The following is a 27,983-nucleotide window of genomic DNA, read 5'->3' as shown; positions in this document are numbered from 1 at the left end:
CACCTTTCATGGACCAGGATGTCCCAAAGCACATTAGAGCCAATAAAGTCATTTTGAAGTGCAGACGCTGTTGTAAATACAGGAAATATGAATTTGTGCACAGCAGTGGGACAATGTCAGAAAATTTTTTTTGTTAGTGACACTGTAGAGAACTGAAAAGATTGATTCTGGCATTAGGTGCTGCAACTGTTTCCAGGGATCATAATAATATTCTTGTTTTGTTCCTAGATGATATGTTCAAAATTGTAATAACTATCTTTTGAACCTTTGGCTAGATTGTATGAATTTGATTATGTGTTTAAGTCACTCAACGTGTAGGATATTTTCTTGATGGTCAGTGGAAGTTGCTGCTCATATTACACGTTTATTAGTCAATTTTCCTTCTTTTTCTCCTTATGCTTTCAAGGGGATGAGTGTTTATTCTTTTCCTCTTCTGGCTCATCGGAAGTGCCAGAGCTCTTGGCGTGGATCAACATACATTTTGCTGCCATTGGCAGATGACAAGTATTTTAATTACATAATCCAACTTAATAAAATAGATAAATTACATTTTCTAATGCCAGCACCATGGAGGTTGGTGTTAAAGGTGACAGAAAACTGGGAATAAAGAGTAACAGCATCTGCTGCTGTTTACAGCACTTTCTCAGTGAGGTATGTCAATGTGTAAATACAACTTATTCACATTAGCATTTCAACAGTGCTTTATTGCCTATTATTAATTGATGCTGATTTACTATCAATGGTGACTTCCACGAAGTTAAAAAGTTATTCGCATGGTGGTAGTGACTTGCAAGAATAGTTGAAGATACTTCCGCTTCAGCAACAACAAAGATGATTCAGTTCAGCCTGACTGCACATCAACAGCACGGGCTTATGATTATACTCTGAGGTTACTTTTTCATATTTGCAGAGCTAGGATAAGTACTATGTTGTTGCTATTAATGGTAACATTTATTTTCAACAAATATGACTCGTCCTGTGCAAATTCGTGCTTGTGTGAAAAGTGCCTATGCCTGCACTCAGTCTCTCAAAGTGCATCCAGTATTGGTGTAAACATACATGTGTGCGCAGACGTGTCTGTGAATGTGCTAAGGAACTGAATTCCATCAAACAGTTTGTGAGTTGGCCTTAGTGTGCTGTGATATTGTTTTATGATCCAACAGCATTTTCTGAAAACTGTCACCCAGATATTTGCAGGATGTTGAGGGGTCTCACAGTGGAGGGAGACTGGTGGAAAGTAGGTTCCCTCTGAATTTAACTGTGGGACCTGATTGAATTAAAAGGCGCATTCATGGGATGAGGGCACCACTGGCTAGGCCAGCATATAAAACCCATCTCCAAAGACAGTTAAGGGTCAACCACAAAGCTGTAGGTCTGGAGTTACATATTGTCTTGACAAGGTAAGGATGGCAGCTTACTTTCCTCAAGGACATTAGTGAGTTAGATGGGATTTTCCCCACGACTTGATAATGGATTCATGGTGAGACTGTTCATGGTAGACTTTACTGAATTCAAACTTCACCATCTGCCACGGTGGGATTTGAACCCGGGTCCCCACAACATTACTGTGTCCACAGTTCAGCAATAGTACCACTAGAATTCAAATTAGCCTGTACTGTCTCACACTCGAAAGACTGCAGAGAAAAGTTCGTAATGTTGCTTCTCTGTGCCATTTTAGGTACAGAGTATCTCGGTATGGATGCTTCAAGTGTTGAAGGTAAGCATGGGAATAGATTATAAAACATCCAGAATGATAATAAAAAGTTACCATAAAGTACGTAGGTTCCAGGTCCTATCCAACATGAGCCCATGCCCAGTAGACCCAGTACACAAGACCACACTGCCTCCACATGCTGGCCTTCATCGAGGACTCACTCCACTATCGTTCTGGGACTTAACACAGTCTGACAGCCACCACTGTGGGACCCAGCCTGCTTGCTCCATCACAGCACTTGGCCTGTGTACACTCCACCACCGCCACGGGACCAGGCTCCTCCCTCCGTCCCTGCTGTGGGTTGAAGCAAAATAGGAAAGAAAGACTTTAACTTACACAGCCAGAGAATGGAAATTTATAAGATGTCCCAAGGTGCTTTACAGCCAATGAAGCGCATTTGCAAAGCCTAGTCATTGTTATAATGTAGGCAACACATCAGCTATTTTGCACACAAGATGCGGCAAACAACAGTGAGATAATGGTATGATAATCTCTGAGTGCAGCATAATTATTGGCTAAGACTCCATGGAGAACTGCCCTGCATTTCTTCAAAATATTGGGATCTGAGAGATTCATTATATTCACCTGAAACTCGTAGGTAGGCTGTGGTTTAATACCTCTTCAAAAAAGGCATTACTACTAATAACTTTGTTCTCCTTTAGCACCGTACGGTGTCTGGAGTCGTATTTGAACATGTAACTTTCTGAATGGGGTGGGATGGCCAATAAATACTAGCTTAACCAATGATACACATATGAACATAATTGAACATAAAAAGAGCCCCAGCCGGAGCTTTGAACCAGCTACAAGACTGGCTGCTGTAGTGTTAATATATTGCTAAGAACTGCAAGATTAAACTGCATTATCTTGAATTGATCCGTTGATAACAGTAAGCATGCTATGTTGGAGGGGACAGAGGTGGTGACCAAGTACATCAGCTCCAAGTAAAACACATTGTACTGAAAAAAAAGTGCCTAGTCATCAAACACTTGCAAGTAGCCAGCCATTGGATGAAACATCCTCTTGTCGAAACTTGATCCCTGTGGTAGATTTCTGCTGCGTGCAGGCCGAATAGAATACACTAATCTTTATACCTCTTCAGGAACGCAGCTACCTTTGTTACAGGCTTTGAGAAAACAATGGCTCCATGTGCTATTTTAAATAAGGCCGTAGCTGGACTCTGACCTTCCTGGACAGCACTTCAACTGCATGACTTTAAACTTTTCATCAAATACGGTGACAGTCACCTAGGTAACGACAATTCATCTTATCTTTCCTTCCCTAGATAATTGAATCAAAGATGCATCCCTTATCTCAACAGGGCTACCAGTTATCTCTTGTGATACATGACTGTCTGGTTATATAAACACATAAGCTAATTTTAATATATCACTAGTGCCTTTGGATTCCAGCCCCTGTGTTGGACATTACAAAACTCTTATCCCTAAAATCTGTGCTTTGGTTCAAGATCTTTGAGTCTCTTGGAAGAATCCCCTTTAAATACTGCTTTATTGATAGCACTACAGCAATGTGCATTTATACAGCACCCTTCATGTAGTCAGTGTTCCAAGGTGCTTCACAGGAGCAGAATGAAGAAGAATTTTAAAACTGAACCATGCGCGTCAATATCATGGTCAAAAGTCTTTGTCAATGGTGTAGGCCTAAAGCAGTTCCTTATCGAATGAACCAGAAGTGGAGCAGTTGATTGGTTTCAGAAGTGAATTCCAGAGCTTGAGGGTTGCAGCAACTGTAGACATGGTCACCATTGGTGGAGTAATTAAACTCAGAGACATTCACAATGCCATAATTGTGACAGAGGTTTCAGAGCCTTGTGAGGCTAGAGCGGATTATGGACAGGGAAAGGGGCAAAGCCATGGAGGGATTTGAAAAGGAGGATGACAAATCTAAAATTTGAGGTACTGCTTAACTAGGAGCCAATATAACTTCAAGCACAGTGATGGGCGAATGGTATTTGACGCAAGCAAGAAGACGGACAGGAGAGTTTTGAATGACCTCTAGTGTAGAGAGGGCAGAATATTGTCCAACCTGTAGTATGATGGAATCATAGAACCCCTACAGTGTGGAAAGAGGTCCTTTAGCCCATTGATCTTCACTCACCCTCCCAAGAAAATTCCACCCAAACCCAACCCCCTACCTTATCCCTGAAACCCTGCATTTCCCAAGGTTAACCCACCTAACCTGCACATCTCTGGACACTACGTGGCAACTTGTCATGATCAATCCACCAAACATGGACATCTTTAGACTGTGGGAAGTAAACAGGGCACCCAGTGGAAACCCACGCAGACGTGGGGAGAATGTACAAACCTCATGCAGGCAGTTACCCAAGGCCAGAATCAAACCCAATTCCCTGGCACTGTGAGACTGCAGTACTAACCACGGAGCTACCATGTTGTCTGAGTCTACTATTAACAAAGCCTCAGGTCATGGTTTCACTAGCAGCTCATCAGGCAATGACTGAGTTGGAGAAGATTGCAGGAATGAAAAATGCAAATATATGATTGTGGGCTCAGTTCAGAGCCAGGTATGATACTGGGATGTTGAATGACATAACTCAACCTCAGACAGTTGCCAGGAAGAGGAAAGGACTCAGTGACTAGGAACTGGAGTTTGTAGCAGGAACTGAACACAGTAGTGTTGGTGTTCTTGATATTTAACTGCCAGAAATTGCTGCTCATCCAGTAATACATGTTGGATAAGCAACGTGATAATTTAGCAACAGTGGGGGAGTTGAGAGAGGTGCTGGTGAGGTACAGCCTGGTGTCAACATATGTGTGAAAACTGAAACTGTGCTTTCACATGATGTTGCCAAGGGGCAGCATGTAGATGAGAAATTCTCTGTGAACTCTACTTTCTCAGCCTGTGAACTCAATGCTATTTTGCCAAAATGTTAGAAAGAAGAAATTAGTCACTATTGTCGGTATCATGGTTCATTTGAGGGTGCCTACAATGAGTCAGTTTCTGGATGCATAATCTGCAAAGAGAGCACTTGAGTCAAATGAGGATTGGAGTGAGTACTTTTGTGAAATAACTGCACAGAGTCCAAGTCACCCTTCATTTACAAGAGCACAGTACATTAGCTGTAACCAGTCAGCTTGGAGTCAATCCTCAACTGAGGAAATTCTAGTTTCCTGGTTATATTGGACAGCCAAGGTTTTCCTGATTGGCCTGATTTAACAACCCCAATCAAGAACCTTATAGTCAATGAGGTCCATCTGGTCCCAATCACTACAAAGTGCAGAGGTGGACATTTATGATGCCTGCTGTGATATTCATCATGGATGGATATATTTTTCAGAAAATGGCACCATCTTCAGTTTGGCAGCAAAACCTATTCCTGAGGGTACTGCACATGAGCAATTGTAGTAAATGGGACCTACAAGACAGCAAAGTCCTCTGGAAATCATAATCAGTGCTATTTCTGTTTATGTAATATTTTGAACAAACAGACCCAAAAATACAACTGTACAAAATGGTCATGATCGGGGTTCAATGACAGCTGTTTTATTTTCATCACTGAGTGAGAGAAAGTACTTTATATTCATTGCACAACGTGAGCCATTTATGCCCTACTGTATCCAATCATACAGACAGCATCTCATTCATTTGCAGTATTTGAAAGTCAATTCTGGAGTGTCAATAATCGTCTTCATGTGAAGCCCCGCTGATTATTTCATGAACGACAGCTGTCATTTGGGTCGTGTGAATCGATGGTTGGCTGCTTGCAACTTTTCAACCACTCCTACCTCAGGCCTCCCACCATGTGTTTCCTTCCTTAGGGAAGTGGCCTTCTATACTAGCAAGACATCTATATCTTTCATAAATAGCATATTCCAACTTCTTATTACACATACATTTTACATAATTGCACAATGTCAATTTTATTTAATCCTTTTTGTTTTCCCTCTTCTTTCATGAAGTCCATTTTGAGCCGTTAGCCCTGAATTCCCATACCTCTTTAATCCTGACATTCTTCCTCAACCTCAGGAATTCTGCTTGTCTTTTCCCTCAAAACCTGAAGCTGATCATATCTTGTGCCCACACCCTGTGATTTCCTTTTAGGTGTTGAATCAATTTTGGACTATCCATTTTCCTTTAGAAATTTAGAAATTCTACCTCCAACCAGCCACTTTTTACTCCATAAGTGAGGAATTGGCCCTGCAAACAACACAGTCCTGATTTCTAATGTTTCTCTCTCCATGGATGCTACAGCATTACCAGCAATTTTCTATTTTCATTTCAGAATCCAATGCCAGTTTACAAGTCATATGAACATTAATTATCGGTGTTGTTGTTTAAGCTAATGGAAATGAAAGGGTTAAACTGAAGCTCTGCCAACTCGGATATAGAACACAACCTGTGGGTGGAGCGTCAGGTAGATTGGAGCATTTGGAGACAGTTCAGGAACACAGCAATTGAAGTCTGGCTTAGTCTCCTCAAGATGATGTACATCACTTGCCTACTTGTCTGGTTAGTAACACTAAATATGCTGGAGTGTTAATATATCTGGAGTATAATTATGAGATGTAATGTAGTATGCCCTGTTAACTAAGCCAAGAACCTCTTCTACTGGGAGTCATTTATTGATCATCCTTCACCACAGATGATTAGAAAGGCCCTTGACTAGCATAGGCAGCAGCTATTTTACCCCAGCCACAAATGGTTAATCGTCTCACAGCACCACTCTAACATGCTGGCAAGTAGTGGACATTTGCGTAAAGTTCTAAAGCAGCCAACTGTGGAAAAAAAGTGCAGAAGAATCTGACTGAACAAGAAGTGGAGCAGTTGATTAGTTTCAGAAGTGAATTCCAGATCTTGAGGGTTGAGGCAACTGTAGACATAGTCACCATGGGTGGAGTAATTAAACTCAGAGACGTTCACAATGCCATAATTGTGATAGAGGTTTCAGAGCCTTGTGAGGATAGAGCGGATTATGGACAGGGGAAGGGGCAAAGCCATGGAGGGATTTGAAAAGGAGGATGACAAATCTAAAATTGAGGTAATACATTAACATTACAGCAGCCAGTCTAGTAGCTGGCTCAAAGCTCCGGCTGGGGCTCTTTTTATGTTCAGTCATTTGATATGTGTATCATTGGTTAAGCTAGTATTTATTGGCCATCCTACCCCATTCAGAAAGTTATACAGAAGAGAGAATTCAGCATAAAAGTGAGTTATTTTAAACAAATCAAGCTTTAAGGCAGAAGCAATGTGTCAACCGGAGACAGAAGCTTTAAACACATTTTAGTCAGCCATAGGTAGGTGGAAACCCGAGGAAGGAAATTACAATGTTATTTCTGTAGATGATGAGAATAAAGATTTAAAAGTTGATAATACAGAAATGGTGTACACAATGATAAATGTCATATTTCTGTTTTCATTATACAGAATACAAAACAAATCCAAGTAATATCTGTAATTAGGGGGTTGAAGGAAGAGGGGAACTTGATAAATTATAATTACTAGGTTTACAGTAATGAAAAGAAAATGGAGCTGTGCGCCACAATTCTCTGGATCCTAATGGACTTAATCTTAGGATCTCAAATGAGACTGTTAATGAGATGAAAAATGCATTGGTATTAATTTTACAAAATTTATTGGATTCTGGAATGGTTCCATTAGACTGAAAAGTAGTAAATATAGCAGCTCTATTCAAGAAGGGAGGGAGAAAACAGGAAACTATAGGCCAATTAAAGAAGTTAATAACTGAACACTTGGAAAAATCTCAAGAAGAGTCTGAATGGCTGTATGTAAAGGAAATAGTGTTTAACCGATTTAGTAGAATTCTTTGACAGTATAATGGGCATTGTGAGATTGAAGGGAGACAATGATGGACTGCATTTGAACTTCTTAAAGGCCTTTGTCAATGTTCCTAGGGGATCATGGTTTCAGAGCTAACTTCCTGGCATTGTTGGAAGATTGGCTGGCAGAAAATAGAGTATGCATAAATGGAACAAAAACAGATATTGTTGGAAAACTTAGCAGTTCTGGCAACATCTGTGGAGAGAAAACAGACTTAACATTTTGGTCCAATGCAGGATCCCGCAAATCACATCATCTCAGTCTGAAAAGATCCATTTATGTGTAAAACCGAAAGAATTGCAGATGCTGGAAATCAGAAACAAAAACAGAAATTGCTGGCGAGACTCAAAGGGACTGGCAGCATCTGTGGAGAGAAAGCAGAGTTAATGTTTCAGGTCTAGCAACTAATCTTCTGAAGTCAGTTAATTTTTTAATTACACCAAAAAAATTAAATTAGATACGGATACTTTTGCTGATATAACAACTTTCGACAATTACTTTCAATTTAAGAACAAATGGATTTCTCAAACAAGCAAGATGCAGCAGAATAGATCAACTTCCAGTGGAATCTGTAGAAATGTTATGAATTACTTCAACAAAAATTTGGAGCCTTGAAATCAGGATACATGACACCCAACATTTTTGGCGGAATTTTTGATCCATCATTATCAGATCTTTTACAGTCAGAACAGGATTTAAGATTGGAAAAATCAATGCAAATCAACTAGGAAACAAATACCTAGAAAATCAACTCCAGAAAGGGGAAGATCAGCTTTATCAAATGCATGGCATAATGACCCAGTGGTTAGCATTGCTGCTTTACAACACCAGGGACCCTCAATTCCACTCTCAGCTGAGTGTCTGTGTGGAGTTTGCACATCCTCCCTGTGTCTGTGTGGGTTTCCTCTGCTTGATCCAGTTCCCTCTCACAGTCCAAAGATGTGCAAGTTAGGTGGATGGGCCATGCTAAATTGTCCCATAGTGTCCTAGGATGTGCAGGCTAGGAAATGCAAGATGAGAGGGTGGGTCAGGGTGGACTCGATGGGCTGAATGGCCTGTTTCTACATCGTAGTGACTCTATGAAAGTAAAGCACCAGAACCTCTTGACTTCATAAAGCATAAACTCCACCAAGCAGACACAAGACAAGTCAACCAAAATGTAGGCAAAGTATGAGATGCGAAGCAATTAAATTCAATGTTAACACTGTAGAACAAAAAAAATCCCTATAGCCAAAAGCAGTATCTGGCTATGACAGAAGTGTGTGACATTTATTAAAGAAATAAGTCCCTTTCAAAGCACTTGCAGAGGTTTGCAGCAGTTTGAGATCAGCAGAAGCACTAGTGGTTGCACACACAAACGCCTCTGTACAGTAGATTGTCTACCTGCATTTGAAGATATACATTCTTTGAAGGAAGTACCTGAGATATTCTGAGGAGAATTAGGAGATCCATCACAACAGGACATGAGTTCGCTTATGTCAATGGACAACTAACTCAAACTTAAGCTTGTTTACAGCGGTGAATGTCTCTGTCTGATCAAATCATAAGCCTGGGTTAAAATTCACGAGGATACAACCCGCCAATCTGGGGTCATGTAGTGCAGATAGAAATGCCTCTAAAATTAAAGGAGTATTATGAGTCTCACTACAGCATAAAGATTATTGGATATTTGAGAATGTGTTTATGTCTAGAACCAAAAACATTTTCACTCTAAGTGAAGAAGCATGTTTTGCACTCAACATCCATCAGAAAGCTGCTGTCGAGTCACTGAGGGAATTAACCAATGGAAAACTTTACAGACTTTCCAAGATTAGTATTTTTTCTTTATTCATTAATGTGAGGAGGACATTATTGGCCATGTAGCATTTATTGTCCATTCCTAATTGCCCAGAGGGCAGTTCAGAGTCAACCACATGACAAAGTCTAGATAGAAATTTGAGCCATGGAAGATGCTACCAATTTCAAACAATCATAGTATACCTATAATATGGAAGCAGGCCATTCAGCCCATCAAGTGTACACCAAACCTCTGAAGAGCATCCCCCCCACCTCTGAAGAGCATCCCCCCCAGAAGTACTCCTCCATCTTATAACCATGCATTTCCCATTGCTAACCTACCTAGCCTGCACACGCCTGGACATTATGGGCAATTTAGCATGGCCAGTCGACCTAACCTGCACACCTTTCAACTGTGGGAGGAAACTGGAGCACCCAGATGAAATCCATACAGACACGGGGAGAATGTGCAAACTCCACATAGCAGTTGTCCGAGAGTAGAATCAAATCCAGGTCCCTGCCGCTGTGTGGCAGCAGTGCTGAACCAAAGGAAGTATTTTCTATCTCTGATACCACCTGAAGAATCCTCAGAGGGTAGCTCCCAACAAGTCTTGAGACAGCAGTCAAATATTGCTGTTACATTTAAGCAATACAGTCCGGTTGAGACCACCACTGAATTCTTAGTGGAACTGGCACTGACAGGGCAGCATATTGGAATACACCCGCTGGATAGAGCAGCAGGATGGGCAGTTGGAAACAATACAGGCAAACAGTAACCAAAACAAAATTGCTGGAAAAGCGCAACGGGCCTGGCAGCATCTGTGAAGAAGTAAACAGTGTTAACGTTTCAGGTCTGGTGACCCTTCCCCAGAATTGATGGTGGCTGGGAAAACGTCAGTTTATGTGCAGAAAATAGGGAGGTGGGTGGAGTAGGGAGTAAACAATAGGAGAGAGCCCAAAGAGAGAGAAAGACAGTTGAACAGACAAAAGAGTTGCGAACGATCAGGTTGGGAGGGGGAATAGTTAATGGAGGCAAACAGTAGTCAGCATCTGGGCTAGTTTCCACATGGAAATTTGCGTGTCATTACACACCTGTTGTTAGTAATAGTTGAAATGTCTAAGACTTAATGTAATCTGGATACGGTTGCTGAGATGTAAAAAACTGCATCCTGATGCCTAAGACAAGTGCATTTTCTACAAAGACTTATTTGTGGTTTATCCTTCAAGTCAAACCAACAGATAGCTCCAAGATTAATATAAGAAACATTGGTGTCACCGTTCTACTTTGACCGTAATGGTTGGTACCCTGGCCTTTTACAACATGCCACAACCCAAGGATTGACAGATATTTTGACCAGAAGTCCACATCGCAGTCTGGAAATTGTACTGTGGCAATTGCTATGTATATTTGTGAAATGTATGATTGCAATAAAAATGTATTTTGGTAAAATAAAGATAAAAAATTTACTGTGATTATACCAACATTATACCAACATTTGCAGACGACACTAAGGTCGGTGCCTGGATGGGTACAGCTCCAATAAAGCTCAAAAAGCTTGATACTATCCAGGAGAAAGCAGTGCACTTGACTGGCACCACATCCACAAGCATCCACTCCCTCCACCCCCAATATTCAGTCGCAGCAGTGTATGCTGTCTATGAGATACATTACAGAAATTCACCAACACTTCAAAGACAGCACCTTCCAAATTCACAACCCCTACCATCTCAAAGGGTGAGAGCAACAGATTCTTGGGAACACTATCACTTGCAATTTCCCGTCCAACCCAGTCTTGATGCTACCTGGAAATCTATTGCTGTTTCTTCAGTGTCACTGGATCGAAGTCTTGGAATCCTCCCCTAACATCATTACAGTGAATTGTAATAGTTTAAGGAGACAAGTCTTCACCAGCTTCTCAAGGGCAACTAGAGGTGAGCAATAAATACTTGCTCAAACAGCGATGCCAGAATTCCATGCATTAATAAAAATGCCTCTGCTTCAGTTCTTGGAATACCAGGCACCGGACCTCAGAAATAATCAGCTCCTTCAATGAACAAATGAGAAAAATACAGATAAAACTGAGATTTGACTTTTTGATAAAAATAATTGAAACCTAAGCATAACATAAGTCCATGTTTTAAAATTGCAGTGTATATACTTGCAAAGCCAAAAAGCAATTGAAAATTACAATATTTAATGAATAATCCTGTAGCACATTTAACACATGCTGCTCTGTTGCTCCTCCGTATACACTCAGCTCCTCCAACATGGCAGCCACTCTCTCCAAGAAAAGTCTATCTCTGGCCTCTGACCAATGACCAACTTCGACTTGCCTGGAAGTACTTTCACTGGCCTTGAAATACCTCCTTTGAAGTTTTCCATGATCTGCATTTTACTTTCACAGCTCCTAATGCCGATTGATCAGTTGTGCATGCACAGACAGTGTATGTTTGCTGGTACACCTGGTGTAGATGCTATAAATTGGAGACAAAAGTAAAAATTGGTCGAAAAGCTCTGCTGATCTGGCGGCAGCTGTGGAGAAAAATCAGAGTGAATGTTTCAGGTTGAATGACACTTCATCAGAACTGATGGTAGCTAGGAAACGTGTTTGTATCCAACTTCCAAGGGCCCAGTACACCTTCCAGGTGAAGCAACAATTTACTTGCAGCTCACACAATCTAGTCTACTGCATTCACCGTTCACAATGTGGTCTTCTCTACATTGGGGAAACAAAGCAGAGACTGGGTGACTGCTTCACAGAACACTTGCGTTCTGTTCAAAAAATGACTATGAACTTCCAGTTGCCTTCCACTTCAACACACCACCCTGTTACCTGGCCATTATTTCTGTCTCAGGCTTGCTGCAATGACTAAGCAAAAATCAGCGCATTCTGGAAGAATAGCACCTCATTTTCTCCTTAGTGACCCTGCAGCCTTCTGGACTCAATATTGAGTTTAATACCTTTGAGGCTTGAGCTCTCCCATGTCCTTAACCCAATCCCCATATATCATTGATAATGGGAACTGCAGATGCTGGAGAATCCAAGTTAATAAAATGTGAGGCTGGATGAGGCCCCATATATCATGCCTTGTTATTACATCATCTGCTGTTACACACCACCTATTGTTAGCCACAAACAGTCTCCATTAATAGCCTAGACAAATCGTTATCCACTCCTTTGTCTGCCCAAATGCTCTTCTCAGTCTGTAGACTCTATTCCCACCTGTCGCTTACTCCTTGCTCCTCCCCTTACCCTATTTTCTGCATATAAACTGACATTTTCTTCGCTACGATCAGTTTTGAGGAAGGGTCACTCAACCTGAAATGTTAACTCTGATTTCTCTCCACAGATGCTGCCAGACCTGCTGAGCTTTTCCAGTAATTTCTGTTTTTGTTCCGTCATTTGTAAATCCAAGAGCAACATTACCTGCGGTCTGATATTGAACGTAATTTTTAAAAAAAGATTCATTGCAGTGTTTATCTATTTGCTCTTTTCCTTATTAAAACAAATGGAGCTTTTGGGTGTATTGCATTCACAATGATTCCGTTTACCTCAACAGGGATCACTGTCTCGATCACAAGTTGATGCAGAACTTCCTGACTCTGGGTAAAAGAGCATACCAACGTATTTACACCAGCGTGGGAGGAATTCTTCCAACAAAACATGCTCAATGTGGAGTTTTGTCCTCAGATAAGAAGAATTTAGGACAATTGGCAGAGTATTTCATGGCTAAGATTGTAAAATAAGTGTTATCCTTGACGAGCCAATAACATTCTTCACACAAATCAGAAAGGATTTTTGTTACGTCTGAAAAGCAAGGCTGAGGTAACGGAGGAATTGTTTGCTTGCAGAAAGAGCACACAATAAAAATTACTTTCAACAAATAAGCGCAAACTTTCTGTGAAAGGAATAGATCAGCTAAAAAGCTGTTGAACAGAAGGATCTTTATTTATTGAGGACGAACGGTCAGTCCTCAGTAAGGGGCTCACCTTTGTCCCCTCCACCCACACGCCAACGAATCCCACCCACGTTTGGACGTTGAACAGTTTTCCTCCACTTCCGACTCCACACTTACTTCTTGAACCGTGAGCCTAATCCACCCTCTACTGACCCCTTCTCCCGCCTCCAACACACCCCCTTTCCTGGACACCACCCCAAGGCCACCTACCCTTCCTTGACGTCTTCATCTCCAACTGCCGTTGAGACATCAATTGCCTCAACCTCTCCACCCCTCTCACCCACTTCACCCTCTCCCCCACAGAACGTGCAGCCATCCGATCCCTCCGCTCCAATCCCAACTTCACCATCAAACCCATGGACAAAGGAGGTGAGTTGTAGTATGGCGCCCTGACCTCTACATTGCCAAGATCGGATACTAGCTCTCTGACACCTTCACCTACCGCCCCTTGATGATGACCCCACCCCCCGACCACCAAAACATCGTCTCCCAAACCATTCACAACCTCATCACTTCAGGTGACCACCCACCCACAGCCTCCAACTTCATCATTCTCCAACCCTGCACTGCTCGTTTCTATTTCCTTCCCAAAATCCACAAACCTAATTGCACTAGTCAACCCATTGTCTCCACCTGCTCCTGCCCCACTGAACTTATCTCTACTTATCTCAACTCCATTTTCTCCCTCTTGGTCCAAGAACTCCCCACCTATATCCGTGACACCGCCCACACCCTCCACCTCCTCCAAAACTTCCCCTTCCCTGGTCCCCAACACCTCATCTTTACCATGGATGTCCACTTCCTATACACCTGCATTCCCCATGCAGATGGCCAAAAGGCCCTCCACTTCTTCCAGCCCCACAGGTCTGACCAGCCTCCCTCCACTGACACCGTCATCCGCTGAGCTGAACTTGTCTTCACCCTCAACAACTTCTCTTTCAATTCCTCCCACTTCCTACAGACAAAGGGGTTGGCCATGGATATCCACATGAGCCCAAGCTATCCCTGCCTTTTTGTAGGATACGTGGAACAATCCCTCTTCCAAAGCTACACTGGCCCTATCCCCCATTTCTTCCTCCGTTACATCGATGACTGTGCTCCCGTGTGGAGCTTGAACAGTTCAGCCACTTCACTAACACCTTCCACCCCAACCTTAAGTTCACCTGGACTATATCCGATATCTCTCTCTCCTTCTTGGACCTCTCTCTGTATACTGTATTCCCTGTTCCAGATGCGGCCTCCTCTACATTGGGGAACCCAAGCGGAGGCTTGGGGTCCACTTTGCGGAACACTTGCACTCAGTTCGCGCTAAACAACTGCACCTCCCAGTTGTGAACCATTTCAACTCCCCCTCCCATTCCTCAAACAACATGTCCATCCTGGGCCTCCTGCAGTGCCACATGATGCCACCCGAATTTTGCAGCAACAGCACCTCATATTCCGCTTGGGAACTCTGCAGCCCAATGGTATCAATGTGGACTTCACAAGCTTCAAAATCTCACCTCCCCCCACTGCATCCAAAAACCAGCCCAGCTTGTCCCCGCCTTCCTAACTTGTCCTTCCTCCCACTATCCCTCCTCCCACCTCAAGCCCCACCCCCATCTCCTACCTACTAACCTCATTCCACCCTCTTGACCTGTCCCTAATCCCTGGACTGACCTTTCTCCTCCCTACCTCCCCACCTACACTCACCTTTACTGGCTCCATCCCCACCTCTTTGACCTGTCTATCTCCTCTCCACCTATCTTCTCCTTTATCCATCTTCTATCCGCCTCCCCCTCTCTCCCAATTTATTTCAGAACCCCCTTCCCTTCCCCCATTTCTGAAGAAGAGTCCAGGCCCAAAACACCAGCTTTCCTGCTCCTCTGATGCTGCTTGTCTTGCTGTGTTCATCCAGCTCCACACCTTGTTATCTCAGAGTCTCCAACATCTGCAGTTCCGACTGTCTCTGAAAGGATCTTTATTTATCTTTGTTTTTGAGAGGGTATAGATGAATTTGCAAAAGAAAGTAAGCACAATTTCACGAGCTCTTTTGTACTGAAGTGGATATAGACATTTATAAAAAGGTAAGAATTACTTTGCCTCAAGCAACCAACTGAAGAGTATTTTAGATAAATGGTGTAAGTATAGCTATGACAACCAAGCAACAGCACAGTTCTGCATCACAATGACAGTCTCAAGTGAACGAGCACTATCCAACCACAATGTCCAAAATTTGAACTTAATGGAATTGAATGCTAGTCCAACGATGTTATTTATTCAATGGATGTATTTGTTTTCAAAAAGACATTACTGATGAATCTTCAATGTCAATAAGGCAGGTTACTGGCTCTATTTTACAGACTACGTTTCAGCAATGAGTCTGGTGCACTGTGAGATCCGCATCCAAAAATAACAGGAACACAGCAAGCCAGGCAGCATCAGAGGAGCAGGAAAGCTCATGTTTTGGGTCGAGACCCGTCTTCAGAAAATTTTCTGGAGAAGGATCCCAACCAGAAAAGTCAGCTTTCCTGCTCCTCTGATGCTGCCTGGCCTGCTGTGTTCCTCCAGCTCCACACTGTGTTTTCACTGGCTCTGGCGTTGGCAGTTCTTACTATCTCAGAAGAAATAGGAGCACCTAATTTTCCAGGACTGTCTTGAGGCAAAAACAAGGCAAGCCCCTAGCATGGATGGTCCGCCTTATGGATAATGCTCAAGGATAAAGAAGGAGATAGCTAGAAACCTACTACATAATTGAAAGGGATTATGGAGGTTGGGAGTGTTGGAGAGAGTGAAAAATCAGTTCAGATATTTGGGGATCATGCCTTTTACCTATCCACCTTCACTGAGATTTTAGTAGTGGCAAATGATATCCCGTGGCAGAAGATTAATATCCACTTATCGGCCACCTCAGGTAATGTAAAAACCCACTGAGTTGGCATTTTCTGCACAGCAATACTGTCCTTTTGCTGGAGCTTTCTTGAGTCTCTGATGAGTCCTGGGAATTCTTCATAAAATTCCTTGCCATTTTCTTCCTCGCTTGGTGCAACTATTCTCACTCAAAGATCTAATTTTTTTCAGGCTTCCTGTTTAAAAACGATGTGTTTCAGTTGATCAAGATGTTTAGAGTCTCATTGATCTCTTACCATTGGAGTGTAGCAGAGTCCCTGCACCTTTAAAGTTTAATGCTTGCTTGCTTTAACACCCATTGAATTCAAGCATGACAAACTGTTAGCCAATATTTAAAAAGCGACCTTATAGGTCATTTGAATTCTGTGTTAAACAGTTTGTTTATAGAATGACAGCCCAGAACCTCTGTTGAACTTCTTTGAGTTCACTTATAACCATTTGTCTGCCTTGCTCCTATCCATTTTCAATCACTTGGATCATCTCCTTAGCAAGTGGTCTTTCTTTTTTTTCAGGAGTTGCCTCTGTAATGGGGAGATATCTTTGATTCTGTGGTGATGTGATACTTCTTAGTATGTAATCCTGTTTCTTCCATATTTGGCAGCACTCAGCTTTCCCTATTCAATATTTATGGTGTTTCATTGTTGCCTTCCACCATGGCTTGTTTATCCTTGTATGGATGGTGAGGTTTTTCTCCAGCAATTCTGCCATTTTCATCGGCTTTATGATAGATGATCATGGGGCCGACCTATCCTGCTAAATTACAGGAAGCCTCAATGTTACCTTGAATGTTTGCCTGGTTCTAGACCTTAACCTCAGCGTGTGTGATAGAATAAATCACGTTCACAAGTATGAGCTCCTCTTAAAAGTTGAAAAAAAACCTGAATTTTTCTTCATGGATACCTAAGTTGATCCAATCTCTTAGGAACTCATCTTTTACTGCTTCATATTCACAGCACCCCTCTAACTGGTGTGGGTTTGTGTGAAATAGCTGTATAGATTCTACTTGTCTCTGGAACCTTTGGTCCAGTCTTGCCGATTGTATCATCAGATTCTGCTTCAGTCTAAAATGTGGATCAAACACCTCGACTATGGATTTGAAATTGGTCATATCTTCTAAATGCTGCGGCATGAGGACATTATCACTTTAAGCCCAAATATATTCACCTGATGTATTTGCTGTTTTGCGTAGAACCCTGATGCTGTCCTGTATCTCTGCAACTGTTGCCTCCACAGTTTTCATTTCTGATCACTTAGTGGGTCTTCAGCATTCTCAAACCGCTACAGCAATGGTTCCTGTACTGCACTGAACTGTGTAAGTGTTGTAATTTTTCTTTCTACTGTTTCATTAAAATCTTCAGGCCTCTTTTTTCTGGTTTGCCAGAATCTTTTCTTTTTATCCCCTCTTCTTTGTGAATCTTGGTCTGAAGCATTAGTTCAAATTGATGCTGAAGTCTCCTCATCTGCCACCATGCCTTGTGTGAGCACTGCTGGCAGCATGATTTCTGTTGAGATCCATCGACCGTGCTACTTCCATGGAATTAAGCCTGCCCTATTGTGGGACCCCTAGGTTCTGGGAGCCTGTACGAGGCACTTCAGACTGTTTTATGTAGTTGGACTAGTCCTGTTCTGAGTCTGCTGCATCTTTGGCTTTACCAAATCCTGGAGTTAAACTCTCTTGTGAGCTCTTTATTTACATTATAATATTGAGATTACTGATTATGGCTCTCCTTTACAGTTTCCATTCTTCTCTCCTGTGAGTTTCAAAGGAGTGACCATTGACACGAAAGTTGTAACAGTATCTACGTCATCATTATTGGCGTCTCTATTTCTTGTCATGGCACAGAGGCGTCATCAGCTTTGTGAAAAGTGGACAGGGCCACTGTCACAGCAACTTAAATCAGTCCAACCTTTTTATTTCAATTTATTCATTCAGCAGCCAAGTGGACTACTCTGTAAATGTGGACCAACCAATTAATTAATGTGCTTCTGCATTAAGCAAGCTAATGAGCTGTAACACGATGCATCAGCACAAATAACCTTTAACATCCACTTTGTTCCAGAAATTATTTTAATAAAGAAGCAATTGCATGTGACATTGAAGAAATATATGGACAGAAGTGTGCCACAGCCAGCAAATGTATTTAAACATATGGTATTTATTATTAATGAGAGACTTCAAGAAAGAGAATGTTTTTATACCAAACTGAGTGATTGACATTCCTAATGAGTGGCACCAGCCAAGTCTATGAAAGCAAGAATAAATCCTCTAAACACAGTCAGCATTACTGGCGTCCTGTGAATGGTTTATTTGTAAGGAATTCCTGGTCATAATGGCTCTGGTGAATGCTTCCTAGGTCTGCTTTGATCTCTGTATCATATCAATTAGATTGATAGGTATTGTGTTCTCACTCACACTTGCAACATATCTCGCAAAGTAATCACTATTTAATGTGATCAAAATGATACCCGGTCCTGTTCAGGTACAAAATAGTTTTGGGAGAGCCCAAGAATTGATAGCCTGGTGCGCTCTTGTGGTGCTGTGGCTGTGGCAGAGGTGGTATTAAGACCCAGAGTGACAGAAAAAAAAGAAATTATAACACTAATCTAAGAATTCTAAATTTGAGGCTTTAGACGCCTTGTGACCAATTTCACTTCGGACAATAATCAATCAATTATTAATCCACTTCCTTCCTTCTAGAATTGCAATGATGAGCTTTGAGTAGACATATGGTACCAAATTATGAAGTATAAAAATCAGACTTTCTCGCTATCCACCTTAGGTAATTTACCAATTTTGTATACAGAAGTCAGCTTTTACTTGATGTCTTTCCAGTCATTTATTTCATTCTGCAACTTTTTCTCATAGATAATATTCTGACATCAAAAGCAAAAGATAAGCTGAGCCTTTTTCTTGTGGCTTGTCAAACTACCTTATTTATGTTTGAAAGCCAGTTGTTATGAACTACAAGGGCACCTTAGCATCCTAAGATGTCTAACATAAAGACTTCATGATGTCCCTGAAGATTTGAGAAGCAGACAAAGTAAGGGATGGGTGAGGAAGAAGATAGTATGGAAATAGAGATAACGCAGTGTGGAGCTGGAGGAACACAGAGGGTCAGGCAGCATCAGAGGAGCAGGAAAGCTGACGTTTCAGGCCCTGACCCTTTTTCAGAAATGGGGAGGAGGAAGGGAGCTTTGAACTGAAGAGAGACAGGAGTGATTGGGCTGGGGAAGGTAAGTGGGATGGTGATAGGTGAGTGCAGGCAGGGAGTGGTGGGGATTGGTTAGTGAGGTGGGAGGAGTGGATAGGTGGGACAGAAGACGGACAGGTTCTGTCAGTTCAAGGAGGCGGGGATGAGAGGGAGGGTTGATCATGGGATAGGCCAGGGTTGGGGAGATTTTGAAACTGGTAAAGTTCATATTGAGACCATTGGGTTGTAGGCTCCCGAGGTGGAATCTGAAGTGCTGCTCCTGGAGTTTCCAGGTGATGTCATTGTGACCCTGGAGGAGGCCCAGGATGGACATGATACCACCTGGAAGCTGGGGGAGCAGCTCTTCATATAAACCGATGGTCTCAATGTGGACTTTATCAGTTTCAAAATCTCCTCAGCCCTGACCTCATCCCAAGACCCACCCTCCCTTTCATTCCCACCTCCTTGAACAGACACAACCTGTCCATCTTCTGTCCCACGTATCTGCTCCTCCCACCTCACTGACCAATCCCCACCACTGCCTACCTGCACTCACCTGTCACTGTCCCACCTACCTTCCCCAGCCCCACCCCTCCTCTCTCTATTTATTTTTAAGCACCCTTCCCCTTCCCCCATTTCTGAAGAAAGGTCCTAACCCAAAATGTCAGCTTTCCTGCTCTTCTGATGCTGCCTGGCCTGCTGTGTTCCTAAACCTCCGCACTGTGTTATCTCTGACTCCAGCATCGGCAGTTTTTACTATCTCCTCGTTACAGATGTGGAAGTTGCCTGTCTGAGTGAAAGAGAGAATGTGGTGTTGGAAGAACGAATCCTAGTTTAATAAGATGTCAAGTTTTTAAGATGTGAATATTAGCCAATGGTAATGGAAAATTAACAAATAGTAAGAAAATATCTATAAAATTGTAAAACAACATAGTAAGCCGCAGGATTAGGAGCATTTTAGAGTTTTGCAAAAGATTACCAAGAAAAAATGTTTAAGAAAGGAAAAATGGAATTTGAAAATAAACCATCAAGGAAAATAAGAATGTATCGTGAAACCTTGTGTCAGAATGTAAAATGAAATTATTAGCAAAAGGAAATGTGAGCCCATTACAAGCAGACTCAGGAGAATTTATAATGGGGAATAAGGAAATGACAGAGAAACTAAACAAATAGCTTTGTCTATCATTGCAGTGGAAAACATTAAAAATGTCCCAGAATTAATGGAGAATCTAGGGACTAATTTAAATGAGGAACTGCAAAATATTAATGTTTGTAAAAAGGTGGTGTCAGTAATTGATAGGATTTAAAGTGGATATGCCCCATCTGATGACCCACATACCAGTGTGTTTAAAAAAGTGTATCTGAACTGGGCACCTTCAAAACTTCAACAAACCTTTATATTGTCCTGACAGATTGGAAATTGGCCAATGTAACCCTTTTATTTAAGAAAGGAGGGAATGAGAAAGTGTAAAACCACAGAGCTGTTGGCCTTAGCAGCCATCATAGGGAAAGTGCTAGAATGCATAATAAAATATGCAATGACAGAACAGTTGGATCTACTGAAGTTGTTGAGTTACATGCCGTGCTGGCTTGTTTTCGTTCAGATGTTTTGTTACCATAAGACATAGGAATGGAAGTAAGGCCGTTTGGCCCATCAGGTCCACTCCACCATTTAAATCATGGCTGATGGGCATTTCAACTCCACTTCCCTGCCCTCTACCCATAGCCCTTGATTCCTTGTGAGATCAAGAATTTGTCGATCTCTGCCTTGAAGGCATCTAACGTCTCAGCCTCCACTGCACTCTGTGCCATAATAAGCCATGCTGGATAACATGATCAGTGGAGCCTCTGATGAAGCGATGTTGTTCTACTCAGCTTGGAATTTATACTGTCCGGTCCGTTATGGTGAGCCGTGTCATTTCCGGTTTTGTTCTGCGTGTGTTTGTATGTAAGGCCCAATTCTAATTGTTTCTTGATTGCATTACGGATAGAGAACCTTTAGAATTGGACCCCATATACAAACCCACACAAATCAAAACCGGAAATGACACGACTTACCATAAACGACCGGACAGTATAAATTCCAAGCAGAGAAGAACAACATCGCTACATCGGAAACTCCTTGCATGGATGCTAGCATGGTGATGAAATGTCTGAATGACAACAAGCCTGTTTGGAGAGCAAATCAACAACCTCACCCTCAACCAAAGCTACAAATCTTTGCTAAAACTTTAGTTAGATCTACTGGCAGGATTAGGCAGAGTCAACATGGATTTACCAAAAAGAAATACTGTTTTGAGTTTTTTGGCAATATAAGTATCAGAATAGGTAAGGGGGAATTAGTGGGTAGGGTAGATAATTGTAATCAACCTGTTCATACATATCATGAGAACCTCTGGAGCAGATGGATTGAACTTGATCCTTCTGGCCCAGAAGTAAGGATGCTACCACTGTGCCACAAGAATCTTTAGTGGTTCGGGTATATTTAGGTTTTTAGACTGCTTGAACTATGGACCCACACAAGAGTTTGGTGAACAAAATTGGAGATGAGGGAAAAAAGGCCTGCTTGGCTTGAGAATTGTTAATTGATGGAAAACAATAGAAAGAAATTGATCATTAGCAGCCTGTGACTTGTGCAATACTGCAAGGAGAGAACAAGGTGTAGAGCTGGCTGAACACAGCAGGCCAAGCAACATCAGAGGAGCAGGAAAGCTGCTGTTTGGTGTCTGGATCCTTCTTCAGAAATGGAGGAGGGGAAGGGGATCCTTAAATAAATAGAGAGAGAGGGGGAGGCTCATGGAAGATGGATAGAGGAGCAGATAGATGGAGAGGAGACGGACTGGTCAAAGAGGCAGGGATGGAGCCAGTAAAGGTAAGTGTACGTGGGGAGTTAGGCTGGGTGATATGGCAAGGATTTGTGTTTACACCTCAACTTTAATCTCTATCAATGATTTGGAGATTTCATATAATACTTCCAGATTTGCAGATGACACAAAACGAGGTGGGAGCATGAGTTGTGAGAAGGTTGCAAAGACATTTCAAAGGAAATTTGGAGAGACTAACTGGGTGGATTTAAAAATAAATGCAGCAGATGAAATACAATGTTGAGAACTTTGAGGTTATCCACTTTGGGAAGAAAAGTAGAATTAGAGTATTTCTAAAATGATAAGGAACTGTGAAGTGTTGAACTTCAAAGGGATTTAGCTGTTTTTGCTCATGTGTCATTAACACTTTAACCTGCAGGTGCAGCAAGTAGTTAAGAGGGCAAAAAGTCTAATGGACTATATTACCAAAGGATTTGAATATAGGAGCAAGAAGTTGTACAGTTGTACAGAGCCTTGGGGAGACTATACTTTGATTATTGTGTGCAGTTTTGATTTCCCTACATAAAGAAAGATAAATTTGCTATACTCAGAATGAATGAAGACCCACCAGACTACTTCCTGAGATGGAGAAATTGTCTTATGAGAAAAATTTGATTGGCGGGGCTTGTAGTGTTTTGCAGTTTAGAACAATGAGACGTGATTTTATTCAAAAATACAGTTTTTTTTCTAAGAATCAATGGGGTGGATGTAAGAAGTAAGTTACACTTGACTTGGTGAATGCAGGAGGGTCGAGTTTTGTCAGTGTTGAGAATGAACAGAACCAGGCGACAAAGTTTCAGAATAAATGACACGCTTGGTGAAACTTTCGAATTCACTGCTTCCGGGCATTGGAGACTCCATCATTGAGGATGTTCAAAACTGAAATAACAGATTTCTACATCTTAAAAGAAAATCAAGGGATCCAGGGATAATTCAATAAAATGATGTTGAAGCAGACAATCAGCAAAGATCTAATTAAATGGCAGAATGGACTCAAAGGACTGACCCACGTACTGCTGCTCCTGTTTCTTCATTAAAATAAAACAGCATGATGCCATGTTCTTATCTCTGAATATGTATAGTCCAGGTATTTTAAGCAATTGCAATAATAGCTCAGTTTACATGACTCTGTGAGTATTTATAAATCAAAGTCAAGATCAAAGGGAACTATCAGCTAAAGGCGGATGTCCAAATCAGGAGATCCAAATACAATGTGAGGCTGGATGAACTCAGCAGGCCAAGCAGCATCTCAGGAGCACAAAAGCTGACGTTTCGGGCCTCGACCCTTCATCAGAGAGGGGGATGGGGTGAGGGTTCTGGAATAAATAGGGAGAGAGGGGGAGGCGGACCGAAGATGGGGAGAAAAGAAGATAGGTGGAGAGGAGAGTATAGGTGGGGAGGTAGGGAGGGGATAGGTCAGCCCAGGGAAGACGGACAGGTCAAGGAGGTGGGATGAGGTTAGTAGGTAGATGGGGGTGCGGCTTGGGGTGGGAGGAAGGGATGGGTGAGAGGAAGAACAGGTTAGGGAGGCGGACACAGGTTGGACTGGTTTTGGGATGCAGTGGGTGGAGGGGAAGAGCTGGGCTGGTTGTGTGGTGCAGTGGGGGGAGGGGACGAACTGGGCTGGTTTAGGGATGCAGTTGGGGAAGGGGAGATATTGAAACTGGTGAAGTCCACATTGATACCATTAGGCTGCAGGGTTCCCAGGCGGAATATGATTTGCTGTTCCTGCAACCTTCAGGTGGCATCATTGTGGCACTGCAGGAGGCCCATGATGGACATGTCATCTAAAGAATGGGAGGGGGAGTGGAAATGGTTTGCGACTGGGAGGTGCAGTAGTTTGTTGCGAACTGAGCGGAGGTGTTCTGCAAAGCGGTCTCCAAGCCTCCGCTTGGTTTCCCCAATGTAGAGGAAGCCACACCGGGTACAGTGGATGCAGTATACCACATTGGCAGATGTGCAGGTGAACCTCTGCTTAATGTGGAATGTCACCTTGGGGCCTGGGATAGGGGTGAGGGAGGAGGTGTGGGGGCAAGTGTAGCATTTCCTGCGGTTGCAGGGGAAGGTGCCGGGTGTGGTGGGGTTGGAGGGCAGTGAGGAGCGAACAAGGGAGTCACGGAGAGAGTGGTCTTTCCGGTACTCCCCCTCCCATTCTTTAGATGACATGTCCATCATGGGCCTCCTGCAGTGCCACAATGATGCCACCCAAAGGTTGCAGGAACAGCAACTCATATTCCGCCTGGGAACCCTGCAGCCTAATGGTATCAATGTGGACTTCACCAGTTTCAAAATCTCCCCTTCCCCAACTGCATCCCTAAACCAGCCCAGTTCGTCCCCTCCACCCACTGCATCCCAAAACCAGTCCAACCTGTGTCCGCCTCCCTAACCTGTTCTTCCTCTCACCCATCCCTTCCTCCCACCCCAAGCCGCACCCCCATCTACCTACTAATCTCATCCCACCTCCTTGACCTGTCCGTCTTCCCTGGACTGGCCTATCCCCTCCCTACCTCCCCACCTATACTCTCCTCTCCACCTATCTTCTTTTCTCTCCATCTTCGGTCCGCCTCCCCCTCTCTCCCTATTTATTCCAGAACCCTCACTCCATCCCCCTCTCTGATGAAGGGTCTAGGCCTGAAACGTCAGCTTTTGTGCTCCTGAGATGCTGCTTGGCCTGCTGTGTTCATCCAGCCTCACATTTTGTTGTCTTGGATTCTCCAGCATCTGCAGTTCCCATTATCTCTGATCCAAATACAATTCAGCTCCTGGTTTGTTCATATATTCTGTGCTGTTGTTTATTCAATTTTTTTCATGTTACTTTATTATTAGTAGTTTAGTAACAAAACCCTCAAAAGAATGAGAATGAGAGAAGTGAGTTAGTTGAATTATTGGAGTTCCTGTGGAGTACAGGTTAAGGAAATGGAAAACTGAGTTCATTCTGAGCTAGAACTGATGTGAAGACATTGTTTCTTTGCACTGAGATAATACATTAAGTTTTTCATTTTAGGTAAGGGAATTATTGTAATGTCTTTGAAGAGGAATTGCTTTCCAAATGATACTTGAATTTCCACATACAGGCACAAAGATTTCAAATAGAGTCATTGAGATGTACAGCATAGAAACTGACCCTTGGTCCAACCTGACCACACCAGCCAGATGTCCTAAACTAATCCTGTCCCAATTGCCAGCATTTGGTCCATATCTCTCAAAACCCATCCTATTCATATACCCATCCAGATGCCTTTTGAATGTTGAAATTGCATGAGCCTCCACCACTTCCTCTGATAGTAATTCCGTACATACACCACCTTCTGCATTAAAAATTTACCCCTTAGGTACCTTTAAAATTTTTCCCTCTCACTTTAAACCTATGCCGTCTAGTTTTGGACTCCCCGACCCTGGGGAAAAGACCTTGTCTATTTCCCTTATCTATGCCCCGCCTTTGATAAGAAGTTGAAGACTGCTCTGTTGTGCAATCTTCCCCACCTGTACCATAACAATCAGCTCTCACCCCTCCCTGGTAATCATCTCTTCTCCTTCTGGCCTCAGCAAACGTTAGCTGTGTTTCGAGAAGCAGCTCCTAATGTTTTCATGCCATTCTATTTATGATGGTGGATTTCCTCTGATTTTTTGCCCTGGCTTAAAGTTTGGTTTCAACACTCAACTTTGCAACTCAGAAGCAGCAGTGTTACCGTTGCTACAAATGTGACACCTTCCAGATGTGTCTTCAGTATGCGATCCAAGCATTTCCAAACATTTTCGAATCACTAACACCCTACCCTCACAGGAAACTGAAAAGTGATCATAGAATCAATACTCTTCAAAGTTTTACTGCCTGAACACCCTAAAAGAAAGGCTGAATAAACACTGCCCGTGATGAAATTTATATTTTGAATTATAGAAGAGATTGCCATGTGACTCTTAATAGACAAGAAAATCTCACATCATAGTTTTACCTCATGCTGACCCTTAAGTGGATAATTCATTGTGCTGCGACCAATCTAAAGTTGTTTCCAATTCACAAGGGTTTGTTTCGTCTTTACTTCCACGGAAGGATAACTTTAATGCCTGACATGAAAATGAGCTCCTTCATAGCATCTGGCAGTTGTCCCAAAGAATCATTTTCACTAGGTACCTATCAAGTGAGCATTTTGATGGACAGCTCCAACTGCTTATTGAATAAAAATGTTTGTTTCCACGATGGATGAATTGGATGTATTGAAATGTATTGAAATTTCACCTGGTAGGAGAATGAGTTGGCATTATGGTTATAAAGAGACATTGGGATGTTGGGGACATAAGGAGACACAGCGGGTATAGGATCCAGTGCCAATGGTAAATTGCATAGAATAGCAAAAAGGCAATAAAAGGAAATAGTTCCATGGGTAAATGGGCATAGAGTGGCTCAACTGATATAAAAAGGCCATGGGAAATGGGTAAATATGCAATGGAGTGGCATAGGTACTATACTAGTAATGGAGTTTGGGCAGTAAATGCTCACTTTATAGGTACCTAGTGAAAATGATTCTTCGGGACAACTACCATACAGTACAAATCATTTAGTGGTTTTATGTGGACAGATGCTATGAAGGAGCTAATTTTTAAACTCCATGTATTTATTATTAGAAAGCATGCTCACAATGTAAAAATAGCCACCGTGATCGATTTGCATATGCACAATTGCATTTATAATGCCATACAACCACAATATTAAATTTTAAACTGGTTCAACATGTGGGAAAACACAGCAAAATTTATTATCAGCCTGAAAGTCAGTTCATGTCAGGCATTAAAGTTATCCTTCCACGGAAGTAAAGAGGAAACAAACCCTTGTGAATTGGAAACAGCTTGGCATTGACAAAAAGCCATGAGATAGGTGGAGAAGCCATAAAGTGGAGGAAAGTACATGGAGACTATATATGGCCGAGGGGAATTGGATAGGAGGCTTACTCTATTTTCTAATGTTAATTTTTAAACTTTGCCACAGTTTTGGTGCCCAGTGCAGCCTTACCATGCAGCCTCCTTTCTGAACTTGTAGCCTTTTAGGATCTTACTGAGCCACCTAACACAGTTCCTAATCCAGCCGACTCTCCTTGGTGCAGCTGAACTACGTGTGGAAGTCAGGATTTGTTACTCTGCCCACTGTTAACAGAGATATTGTTGCCTTCATCCACATCTGTGAATATTTTGCACCTCCCAGCAAGTCCCGTGACTTCTGCCCCTCAGGTCTCTGTAGTAAACATGTCCCCAAGTTTGTCAATTCAAAGCAATCCGTTTTGCGACTTCATTTTCCCTTAAATAGGCAGTTCATAATAAATGAGATTTTGAATTTAGAAATTGTATTTTATGGTATGTTTTCTGTTGTTGCTAGCCTAAAACATTTTATGGGCGAATTTTTTTATTAATTAAGACTTATAAAAAAAGTTGTCTAAAAAAGTGAGATTGCTGTTCATTCCTTCAGCAAAGTCCTGAACAGAATCCAAGCTTCTCACTCTGATAAAGGTTACATAAAGCTATTCCCATGTAAAATCAGGCCCAGAAGTATAAATATAATTTTTGGCAAGAACCATGCCTTGTATGCTTATACACATGAAGGCCTAATCAGGAACTGTTCTCTCATGTGTTAAAATTGTAGGTTTGCAGTTGATGGGCTCCATACCATTCGCCAAATAAATATCATATTTTGTTGAAACCTGCCTACTCTAATTTCAGAATCCAAGATTGAGAAACAACTTCTTATCAATTATCTTGTCAGGTAAAGTCCTCCTTTAG

At 42.2% G+C, this 27,983-nt stretch overlaps 1 protein-coding gene across 9 annotated transcripts in view; it reads left to right on the top strand.

Annotated features, from left to right (window-relative positions):
• Positions 1 to 27,983, top strand: part of LOC125462069 (serine/threonine-protein kinase 32C) — a 290,855-nt gene that overhangs the window by 157,056 nt on the left and 105,816 nt on the right. Inside the window, exon 1 of one of the 9 annotated variants that reach the window (XM_048551558.2) lies at positions 27,919 to 27,966. The exons of the other annotated variants lie outside the window; for them this stretch is intronic. The gene's annotated coding sequence lies outside the window, so the exon portion shown is untranslated. Of the gene's footprint in view, positions 1 to 27,918; positions 27,967 to 27,983 lie in introns of those variants that run through there. 9 annotated transcript variants of the gene reach the window in all.

Source organism: Stegostoma tigrinum, chromosome 20, assembly GCF_030684315.1.
Source record: "Stegostoma tigrinum isolate sSteTig4 chromosome 20, sSteTig4.hap1, whole genome shotgun sequence".
In the NCBI taxonomy this organism is placed as follows: domain Eukaryota; kingdom Metazoa; phylum Chordata; class Chondrichthyes; order Orectolobiformes; family Stegostomatidae; genus Stegostoma; species Stegostoma tigrinum.
This window is presented reverse-complemented; position numbering and strand designations above follow the sequence as displayed.